Here is a 12,374-nt window from a genome sequence, read left to right on the forward strand (position 1 = left end):
AAATAAGAGAAAGATTATAGAAATAACCCATTGTGTGATACAGACTGCCTTTTGCATCTATTTAAGATAATCTGTTCTCTGAAGACACTGACTTAGTCTTATTTATTAATTTTTTAAAGAGACAGATTCTCTTTCTGTTGTTCAGGCTGGAGTGCAATCGTGTAGTCATAGCTGACTGCAGCCTAGACCTCTTAGGCTCCAACAATCCTCCCACTTCAGCCTCCCAAGTATTACTAGTTGGGACTACAGGTGTGTGCTATCATGCCTGGCTAATTTTTGTATTTGTATTTTTTTTTTTTTTTGAGACAGGGTCTTATTTTGTCACCCAGGCTGGAGTGCAGTGGTATGTCACTGCAGTCTTGATCTCTTAGGTTCAAGTGATCCTTCCATCTCAGCCTCCTGAGAAGTTGGGACTACAGGCATCTGCCACCATGCCTTGCTACTTTTTAAAATTTCTGTGGATACAGGGTCTCATCTCACTATGTTGCCTTGGCTGCTCTTGAATTCCTGGGCTCAAACGATCCTTGTACCTTGGCCTCCAAAAGTGCTGGGATTACAGATGTGAAGCACCATACCCAGCCATTATTTTTATTTTTGTAGAGATGGGGTCTTGCTATGTTGCCTAGGCTGGTCTTAACTTTTGCCTCAAGTGATCTTCCTTCCTTGGCCTCCCAAGGGTCAGGGATTACAGGCATGAGCCACTGTGCCAGGCTGGACTCAGTCTTTTTTGTTTTTTGAGTCGGAGTTTCACATGCCAGGCCAGAGTGCAATGGCATGGTCTTGGCTCACTGCAACCTCCGCCACCCAGGTTCAAGCAGTTCTCCTGCCTCAGCCTCCTAAGTAGCTGGGATTACGGGCGTGCCCCACTACGCCCAGCTAATTTTTGTATTTTTAGTAGAGATAGGGTTTCACCATGTTGGCCAGGCTGACCTCAAACTCCTGCCCTCAGGTGATCCACCCACCTTGACCTCCCAAAGTGCTGGGATTGTAGGCTTGAGCCACTGCGCCTGGCCCAGACTCAGTCTTAAATAAGTCACAGATATGTTTCTGATGTACCTAAAAATGAAGTAGAGAAATATAGTTACTGTTCCCATAATTCAAGAAGGAAAAGACTTAGAGAATGGTGGCTATAAGAAGCAAGGTGAGGAAAGACTTCATGTAAAAATAAGCTCGTTTTCTAATTTAAATTGGATTAAAAATAGATTATAATTAATTAAAAATGAAGGTTGAGAGCTGGGCACAGTGGCACATGCCTGTAATCCTAGCACTTTGGGACGCCGAGGCAGGCAGATCGCCTGAGCTCAGGAGTTCGATACCAACCTGGGCAACATGGTGAAACCCCGTCTCTACTAAAAATACAAAAACTTACTGGGCATGATGGCATATACCTATAATCCCAGCTACTCAGGAGGCTGAGGCATGAGAATCACTTGAACCTGGGAGGTGGAGGTTGCAGTGAGCCAAGATCGTACCACTGTGTTCCAGCCTGGGTGACAGAGCAAGACTCTGTCTAAAAAAAAAAAAAAAAAAGAAGGTCTAAAGGCAGTACGAGTGATGAAGTACATTTGTGTGAACTAACAAATTTCGGGATATTTAACTTGGAAAATACCCCTTTAAATTTGAATGAAATAGTTTAGAAATAGAACAAAGGAGGCTTTGATTAATGATAAGTTATAAATAAGATATTCTTGATATTCAGGGGAGATTTTTCTCATTTTGATTATATGCCTTGAAGCACCTTCCATAAAACATTTTTTTGGGCTTTTATAACCAAAATGAAATTATGTTTCTACTTTGTTCAGAAACCTTGCATTGACTCCTCCAAATGGCCTATGAGGCCCTCCAAATGTGCCTTTCCTCCTTTCCAGTTTGCTTTGATTTCATCTCTTGGTATTATCTCCCTTGCTCGCTTTACTCCATGCTTGAGCAAGTCAAGTGTGGTCTGGTTTAGCACTAGCTTTTATCACTACCTAGAATGATTTTTCTTAGATGGCTAACTCCCTTATCTACTTTGCTCAAAGTATTTTCTCAATGCTTCCTTCTCAGTGAAGACTACCCTGCTTAAAATTGCAACACCGCCTTCTATTTTACTTTTTTCTACATTTATCACCTTCTAACGTGTTATATAATTTACTTAATCATTATATTTATTCTCCCCTCCCCTTGGCTCCTCTCCCCACCTTTCAAAGAATGTAAAATGCCAGGGACAGAGATTTTTGTCTCTTTTGAATGCTCTTGTGTCCCAAGCACCTAGCACATAGTAGATAATACATACTAGGTGACTATATGAATTATCAACAACTGGGTCAAGTGAGGTAGATCACTGGTTCATTATGATGGTTTGTGCTTATGTATATAGTCATGTGTTGCTTAACAATGGAGATATGTTCTAAGAAATGTGTCATTTCATCATTGTGTGAATGTTATCAAGTGTACTTACACAAACCTAGATGGTATAGCCTACTACACACCTAGGCTATATGGTTTAGCCCATTTCTCTTAGGCTACAAACCTTTACAGCATGTTACTGTAGTGAATACTATTGACAGTTGTAACATAGTGGTAGGTATTTGTGTATCTAAATATATCTAAACAGAAAAGGTGTGATAAAAATATGGTCTGAAAGATAAAAAATGATACACCTGTATAGGGTACTTACCAAGAATGAAGGTGGCAGGACTGGAAGTTGCTCTCTGTGAGCCATTGAGCAAATGGTAAGTGAAGACCTAGGACATTAGTATACACTACTGTAGACTTTATAAACACTGTACACTTAGGCAACACTAAATGTATAGAAAAATTTTTTCTTTATTAATAAACTAACCTTGTCTTACGGTAACTTTTTTCTTTTTTAAAACATTCCCTTTACTTATTTTTAAAATTTTTTATTTTTAAGTATTATGGATACATAATTGTACATATTTATGGGGTACATGTGATATTTTCAGCCAGGCATACAATGTGTAATGACGTCAGGGTAATTGGGATATCCATCACTTCAAGCATTTATCATTTCTTTGTATTAGGAACATTCTGATTCCACTCTTTTAGTTATTTTGAAACGTACAATAAATTATTGCTAACTATATTGTACTATTATGCTACCAAATACTAGATCTTATTCCTTCTACCTAACTAATATTTTTACTTGATAAACTTTAAATTTTTAAAAACTTTTTGAAGCTTTCGTAGTAACACTTAGCTTAAACACAAACACATTATACAGTTGTAAAAAAGTATTTTCTTTCTTTGTATTCTTATTCTATAAGTGTTTTTCTATTTTTAAGATTTGTTTTTTACTGTTTAAGCTTTTTTTGTTAAAAATGAAGACACAAACACACACATTAGCCTCGGCCTACACAGGGTCAGGATCATCCATATCATCATCTTCCACCTCCACATCTTGTCCCACTTGAAGGTCTTAGGGGCAATAATGCACATGGAGCTTTCGTCTCCTATAATAACAGTGCCTTCTTCTGGAATATTTCCTGAAGGATCTGACTGAGGCTGTTTTACGGTTCACTTAAAAAATAAATAAATAAGTAATAGAAAGAGGCCAGGTACAGTGGCTCATGTCTGTAATCCTAGTACTATGGGAGGCTGTTGCAATCTCTACCTTTTAATTGGAGGGTTTAGTCCAATTAATTTGTAACTTGGGGTAATAAAATATATGACTATATATAAGTTATATTCAAATAACGTAATTATGGATATGGTTGCATTTAAGTCTATGATTTTATTATTTATTGTTTCCTCTAGTCCTTCTTTTTGCCTTCTCTTGATTCCAAGATAATATTTGTAGGAATTCCACTTTAATTTACTTTTTGGCTTATTAGCTATACCTCTTTGAATTATTATTTTTACTGGTTGTACCAGCAATTATATTTTCAATTTTTCATAGACTACTGAGAACATTGTACTGCTTCATATCCATCATCTCACGTAGTTTCTCATTTTTATGTATGCAGCAAGAGCAGCCATACATAGACTTTGTTAAAAGTCTACCCATTTAACAAAAATCCTGAATACATTACACTATAATTAGCTGTAGTCCTTGTGTTATACATTAGATCTTTAGACTTGTTCATCGTACATGTGTGCTCCTTTGTATCCATTGACCTATATTTTGCATTTCCTCCCCCAACCCTGCCCATTGGTAATTGCTGTTTTATTCTCTGTCCTTGTATATTTGACTTTTCTTTCCCCGAGATCCCATGTATAAGTGAGATCATGCAGTAATTTTCTTTCTGTGTCTGATTTATTTCATTCAGCATAGTGTCCTCTAGATTCATCCATGTTGTGGCAAATGGCAGGATCTCCCTTTATAAGGCTAACTAGTATTCCATTGTATATACAAGGTGACTATCTCTTATTTGAAGTGGTTGGGACCAGAAGTGTTGTGGATTTCAGATATTTTTGGATTTTGGAATATTTGTATTATATACTTACTTGGTTGAGCGTCCCAAATTCAAAAACCTGAAGACCAAAATGTTCCAATGAGTATTTCTTTTGATCATGTTGGTACTCCTAAAGTTTTGTATTTTAGAAGATTTAGAATTTCAGATTTTTGGATTAGGGGTGCTCAACCTGTATATATCACAGTTTCTTTATCCATTCATCCGTTGATATGGTTTGGTCTTTGTCTCCTCCAGCTCTCATGTTGAAATGTGATTCCCAGTGTTGGAGGTGGGGGCTGGTGGGAGGTGATTGGATCACGGGGGCGGATCCCTCATGAATGATTTAGCACCATCCTCTTGTGATAAGTGAGTTCTTGTTCACTGAGTTCTCACAAGATCTAGTTGTTTAAAAGTCTGGTTCCTTTCCCTCCTTGTTCTCTTGTTCCCAGTCTCACCATGTGATGTGCTCCCTTTTTGTCTTCTGCCATGGTTGTGAGTTTCCTAAGGTTCTCACTAGAAGCTGGACAGATTTTGGTGCTACGCTTTTACCTCCTGCAGAACTGTGAGCCAATTAAGCCACTTTTCTTTATAAATTGCCAAGCCTCATGTATTTCTTTTTTAAAAAATTATTGATATTATACTTTAAGTTCTAGGGTACATGTGTACAACATGCAGGTTTGTTACATAGGTATACATGTGCCATGTTGGTTTGCTGCACCTATCAACTTGTCATTTACATTAGGTATTTCTCCTAACGCTATTTCTCCCCCAGCCCCCCAACCCCCAACAGGCCCTGGTGTGTGAAGCTTCCCTCCCGGTGTCCATGTGTTCTCATTGTTCAACTTCTACTTATGAGTGAGAACATACAGTGTTTGGTTTTCTGTTCTCGTGATAGTTTGCTGAAAATAATGGCTTACAGCTTCATCCATGTCCCTGTAAAGACATGAATTCATCCTTTTTTATGGCTGTCTAGTATTCCATGGTGCATATGTGCCACATTTTCTTTATCCAGTCTATTATTGATGGACATTTGGGTTGGTTCCAAGTCTTTGCTATTGTGAATAGTGCTGCAATAAACAAATGTGTGCATGTATCTTTATAGTAGCATGATTTATAATCCTTTGGGTATATACCCAGTAATGGGATGGCTGGGTGAAATGGTATTTCTAGTTCTAGATCCTTGAGGAATCACCACACTGTCTTCCACAATGGTTGAACTAGTTTACATTCCCACCAACAGTGTAAAAGTATTCCTATTTCTCCACATCCTCTCCAGCATCTGTTGTTTCCTGACTTCTTAATGATTGCTGTTCTAAGTGGTGTGAGATGGTATCTCATTGTGGTTTTGATTTGCATTTCTCTGATGACCAGTGATGATGAGCATTTTTTCATGTGTCTGTTGGCTGCCTAAATGTCTTCTTTTGAGAAGCGTCTGTTCATATCCTTTGCCCACTTTTTGATGTGGTTGTTTGCTTTTTTCTTGTACAATTGTTTAAGTTCTTTGTAGATTCTGGATATTAGCCCTTTGTCAGATTGGTAGATTGCAAACATTTTCTCCCATTCTGTAGGTTGCCTGTTCACTCTGATGGTGGTTTCTTTTGCTATGCAGAGGCTCTTTAGTTTAATTAGATCCCATGTGTTTATTTTGGGTTTTGTTGCCATTGCTGTTGGTGTTTTAGTCATGAAGTCTTTGCCCATGCCTATGTCCTGGATGATATTGCCTAGGTTTTCTTCTAGGGTTTTTATGGTTTTAGGTCTAACATTTCAGTCTTTAATCCATCTTGAATTAATTTTTGTATAAGGAGTAAGGAAGGGATGCAGTTTCAGCTTTCTACTTATGGCTAGCCAGTTTTCCCAGCACCATTTATTAAATAGGGAATTCTTTCCCCATTGCTTTTTTTTGTAAGGTTTGTCAAAGATCAGATGGTTGTAGCTGTGTGGTGTTATTTCTGAGGCCTCTGTTCTGTTCCATTGGTCTATCTCTCTGTTTTGGCACCAGTACCATACTGTAGCCTTATAGTATAGTTTGAAGTCAGGTAGCTTGATGCCTCCAGCTTTGTTCTTTTTGCTTAAGATTGTCTCGGCTATACAGGCCCTTTTTTTGGTTCTATATAAACTTTAAAGTAGTTTTTTCCAACTCTGTGAAGAAAGTCAGTGGTAGCTTGATGGGGATAGCATTGAATCTATAAATTACCTTGGGCAGTATGGCCATTTTCACGATATTGATTCTGCCTATCCATGAGCATGGAATGTTCTTCCATTTGTTTGTGTCCTCTTTTATTTTGTTGAGTAGTGGTTTGTAGTTCTCCTTAAAGAGGTCCTTCACATCCCTTGTAAGTTGGATTCTTAGGTATTTTATTCTCTTTGTAGTAATTGTGAATGGGAGTTCATTCATGATTTGGCTCTCTGTCTGTCTGTTCTTGGTGTGTAGGAATGCTTGTGATTTTTGCACATTGGTTTTGTATCCTGAGACTTTGCTGAAGTTGCTTATCAGCTTAAGGAGATTTTGGACTGAGAAGATGGGGTTTTCTAAATATACAATCATGTCATCTGCAAACAGAGACAGTTTGACTTCCTCTCTTCCTATTTGAATACGCTTTATTTCTTTCTCTTGCCTCTTTGCCCTGGCCAGAGCTTCCAATAACTATGTTGAATAGGAGTGGTGAGAGAGGGCATCCTTGTCTTGTGCAGGTTTTCAAAGGGAATGCTTCCAGTTTTTGCCCATTCAGTATGATACTGGCTGTGGGTTTGTCATAAATAGCTCTTGTTATTTTGAGATACGTTTCAACAATACCTAGTTTATTGAGAGTTTTTAGCATGAAAGTTAGTTGAATTTTGTCTAAGGCCTTTTCTGCATCTATTGAGATAATCACGTGGTTTTGGTCGTTGGCTCTGTTTATGTGATGGATTACGTTTATTGATTTGCATATGTTGAACCAGCCTTACATCCCAGGGATGAAGCCAACTTGATCGTGGTGGATAAACTTTTTGATGTGCTGCTGGATTCGATTTGCCAGTATTTTATTGACGATTTTTGCATCAGTGTTCATCAGGGATACTGGCCTGAAAGTCTCTTTTTTTTTGTTGTGTCTCTGCCAGGCTTTGGTATCAGGATGATGCTGGCCTCATAAAATGAGTTAGAGAGTATTCCCTCTTTTTCTATTGATTGGAATAGTTTCAGAAGAAATGGTACTAGCTCCTGTTTGTACTTCCAGTAGAATTCAGCTGTGAATCTGTCTGGTCCTGGGCTTTTTTTGGTTAGTAGCCTATTAATTATTGCCTCAATTTCAGAACCTGTTATTGGTCTATTCAGAGATTCAACTTCTTCCTGGTTTAGTCTTGGGAGGGTGTATGTGTCCAGGAATTTATCTATTTCTTCTAGAAATTCTAGTTTATTTAGGTAGAGGTGTTTATAGTATTCTCTGATGGTAATTTCTATTTCTGTGGGATCGGTGTTGATATCCCCTTTATCATTTTTTATTTCGTCTATTTGATTCTTCTCTCTTTTCTTCTTTATTAGTCTTGCTAGCGGTCTATTTTGTTATCTTTAAAGAAAAAACAGCTCCTGGATTCATTGATTTTTTGTGTCTCTATCTTCTTCAGTTCTGCTCTGATCTTAGTTATTTTTTGCCTTCTGCTAGCTTTTGAATTTGTTTGCTCTTGCTTCTCTAGTTCTTTTAATTGCGATGTTAGGGTGTTGATTTTAGATCTTTCCTGCTTTCTCTTGTGGGCATTTAGTGCTCTACATTTCCCTCTACAAACTACTTTAAATGTGCCCCAGAGATTCTGGTAAATTGTAGCTTTGTTCTCATTGTTTTCAAAGAACATCTTTTTTATTTTTTATTATCATACTTTAAGTTCTAGGGTACATGTGCACAACGTTGAGGTTTGTTACATATGTATACATGTGTCATGTTGGTGTGCTGCACCCATTAACTCATCATTTACATTAGGTTTTTCTCTTAATACTATCCCTCCCCCGTCCCCACGACAGGCCCCAGTGTGTGATGTTCCCTGCCCTGTGTCCAAGTGTTCTCATTGTTCAGTTCCCACCTATGAGTGAGAACATGTGGTGTTTGGTTTTCTGTCCTTGCAATAGCTTGCTCAGAATGATGGTTTCCAGCTTCGTCCATGTCCCTACAAAGGACATGAACTCATACTCTTTTATGGCTGCATAGTATTCCATGGTGTGTATGTGCCACATTTTCTTTATCCAGTCTGTTATTGATGGACATTTGGGTTGGTTCCAAGTCTTTGCTATTGTGAATAGTGCCGCAATAAACATATATGTGCATGTGTCTTTATAGTAGCATGATTTATAATCCTTTGGGTATATACCCAGTAGTGGGATGGCTGGGTCAAATGGTATTTCTAGTTCTAGATCCTTGATGAATCGTCACACTGTCTTCCACAATGGTTGAACTAGTTTGCACTCCCACCAACAGTGTTAAAGTGTTCCTATTTCTCCACATCCTCTCCAGCACCTGTTGTTTCCTGACTTTTTAATGATCCCCATTCTAACTGGTTTGAGATGGTATCTCATTGTGGTTTTGATTTGCATTTCTCTGATGACCATTGATGATGAGCATTTTTTCATGTGTTTGTTGGGTGCAGAAATGTCTTCTTTTGAGAAGTGTCTGTTCATATCCTTTGCCCACTTTTTGATGGGGTTGTTTGATTTTTTTCTTGTAAATTTGTTTAAGTGCTTTGTAGATTCTGGATATTAGCCCTTTGTCAGATTGGTAGATTGCAAACATTTTCTCCCATTCTGTAGGTTGCCTGTTCACTCTGATGGTAGTTTCTTTTGCTGTGCAGAGGCTCTTTAGTTTAATTAGATCCCATGTGTTTATTTTGGGTTTTGTTGCCATTGCTTTTGGTGTTTTAGTCATGAAGTCTATGCCCATACCTATGTCCTGGATGATATTGCCTAGGTTTTCTTATAAGGTTTTTATGGTTTTAGGTCTAACATTTCAGTCTTTAATCCATCTTGAATTAATTTTTGTATAAGGTGTAAGGAAGGGATCCAGTTTCAGCTTTCTACATATAGCTAGTTAGTTTTCCCAGCACCATTTATTAAACAGGGAATCCTTTCCCCATTTCTTGTTTTTGTCAGATTTGTCAAAGATCAGATGGTTGTAGCTGTGTGGTGTTATTTCTGAGGCCTCTGTTCTGTTCCATTGGTCTATATCTCTGTTTTGGTACCAGTACCATGCTGTTTTGGTTACTGTAACCTTGTAGTATAGTTTGAAGTCAGGTAGCTTGATGCCTCCAGCTTTGTTCTTTTTGCTTAGGACTGTCTTGGCAATGTGGGCTCTTTTTTGGTTCCATACGAACGTTCAAATCGTTTTTTCGAATTTTGTGAAGAAAGTCATTGGTAGCTTGATATATAAATTATAGATTGAATCTATAAATTACCTCGGGCCGTATGGCCATTTTCACAATATTGATTCTTCCTATCCATGAGCATGGACTGTTCAAAGAACATTTTTATTTCTGCCTTCATTTCATTATTTACCCAGTAGTCATTCAGGAGCAGGTTGTTCCGTCTCCATGTAGTTGTGCGATTTTCAGTGAGTGTCTTAATCCTGAGTTCTAATTTGATTGCACTGTGGTCTGAGAGGCAGTTTGTTGTGATTTCTGTTCTTTTACATTTGCTGAGGAGTGTTTTACTTCCAATTATGTGGTCAATTTTAGGATAAGTGCTATATGGTGCTGAGAAGAATATATATTCTCTTGATTTGGGGTGGAGAGTACTGTAGATTTCTGTTAGTTCTGCTCAGCTCTGGGCCTCATGTATTTCTTTATAGTAACACAAACAGCCATCTGTTGATGTACACTTAGGTAGTTCTCCTATCTTGGCTATTTGAATTCGATTTACTAATATTTTTTACATCAGAGAGATTGGCCTGTAGTTTTCTTTTTCTTTCTTTCTTTTTTTTTTTTTTTTTTTTGTGGCGTCTTTGGATTAGGCATGAGCTGATGTTGGCCTCTGAAAATGTGTTAGGCACATTCCCTCTAGCTCTATTTCCTTGGAAGAGTTTAAGAAATACTGGTATTAATTCTTTTTTGAAAGTTGGTAGAAGTCAGCTGTGAAGCCATCTAGTTCTGGGCTTTTTAGTCCCTTGGGAGACTTTAAGTTTATATTCCAGTCTCTGTTTGTAATTGACCTGTGCAGGCTTTCTACTTCTTCCTGCTTTAATCTTGGTTGGTTATATTTTTTAGGAATTTATTCGCTTACTCTAGGTTATCCAGTTTGTTGGCATGTAATTGTTCATAGTAGTCGCTTATTATTATTTTTATTTCTTTGGTGTCTGTTGAAATGTCTCTACCTTTATTTCTGATTTTATTTAAGTCTTCTATCTTTTTTTGCTTAGTGTAGCTAAGCATTTGTCAATTTTGTTTAGATTTTCAAAAAACTAACTCAGTTTGATTGATTTTTTTACCCTATGTTTTTTCTATTTGATTTATTTCTGTATTTTTTCCTTCCTAGTGCTAATTTTCGGTTTTCTTTGTTCTTTTTTTATTTCCTTGATACATAATGTTAGTTATTTATTTGAAATATTTCTTTTTTAATGTGGATATTTATTGCTATAAACTTCCCTCTTAGACCCACTTTTGCTGCATCATGTAAGTATTGGTATGTTTTGTTTCCACTATCATTTGTTTCATAATATTTTTAAATTCCCTTTTTGATTTCTTCTTTGACCCATTGGTTGCCCTGGAGCATCCTGTGTAATTTTCACGTATTTTTGAATTTTCCAAAATTGTTCCTGTTGTTGATTTCTAGTTTGATACTGTTGTGATCAAAATGACACGATGTGATTTTAATGTTATTACATTTGTTAGGACTTGTTTTGCAGCCTAACATGTGGTCTATCCTGAAGAATGTTTCATGTGCACTAGAGAAGAATGTGTATTTTGCTGTTGTTGGATGGAACATTCTATAGATGTTTATTATTGTATTGCTGTTTCATCCCTTCCTGTCTATTAATATTTGCTTCGTATATTTAGTTCGTCCAATGTTGTGCACATGCATATTTACAATTATTATGTTCTCTTGATGAATGGACTTTTTTGCCATTAAATACTGACCCTCTTTGTCTTTTCTGAAAGTTTTTGACTTGACGTCTGTTTTATCTGCTGTATGTATACTCACCTCTGCTCTTTTTTGGTTATCATTTGCATGGAATATATTTTTCATTCCTTTACTTTCAGTTTGTGTGCATCCTTAAAGCTAAAGTGAGTTCCTTGTAGACAGCATATATAGTTGGATCTTTTTTTTTTTTTTAAATCAGTTCAACCATTATATATCTTTTTTAGGGAATTTAATCCGTTTACGTTCATCCTAGGAAAGGACTTTTCTCCTGCCATTTTGTTAATTGTTTTCTGTTTGTTTTGTAGATCCTTTGTTCCTTTCTTCCTCTTGTTATTTACCTAGGTTTATTTCATTTCTCTTTCTAATTTGCATATTCACTGTATTTTTTTTGTGTGGTTACCATTGGGCTGACTTTAAGAATCTTGTAGTTAAAGCAGACTATTTCAAGCTGGTAACAGCTTAACTTTACTCACATAAAAGTACTCTAGATATTTTCCCTATTGTTCATTTATATTTTTGTTGCCTTAATTTACTTTATCTTTTGTGTGTTCCTTAACTTTGAATTATAGCTGTTTTTGACCATTTTGGTTTTTTATGTTTATACTAGAAGATTGAAAGATTTATATAGCACCATTACAGCACTATGGTATTCTGAGTTTGATTTTGAAGTTATCTACTGGTGAATTATATACTTTCACATACTTTCTTGATAGTAATTGTTGTCCCTTTGCTTTCAGTTGTGGCACTCGTGAGCATTTCTTGTAAGGCTGGTCTAGTGGTGATGAATTCCCTCAGCTTTTTCTTATCTGGGAAGGTCTTTATGTAACCTTAATATCTGAAGAATAGCTTTGCTGGGTATAGTATTTTTGGCTGACACTTGT

General features: G+C 36.9%; 1 protein-coding gene across 3 annotated transcripts in view; it reads left to right on the forward strand.

The window, feature by feature from the left end:
* Nucleotides 1-12,374, forward strand: part of TMEM38B (transmembrane protein 38B) — a 78,453-nt gene that overhangs the window by 32,559 nt on the left and 33,520 nt on the right. The window lies entirely within an intron of this gene.

The sequence above is a fragment of the Papio anubis genome, chromosome 13, assembly GCF_008728515.1.
Source record: "Papio anubis isolate 15944 chromosome 13, Panubis1.0, whole genome shotgun sequence".
In the NCBI taxonomy this organism is placed as follows: Eukaryota; Metazoa; Chordata; class Mammalia; order Primates; family Cercopithecidae; genus Papio; species Papio anubis.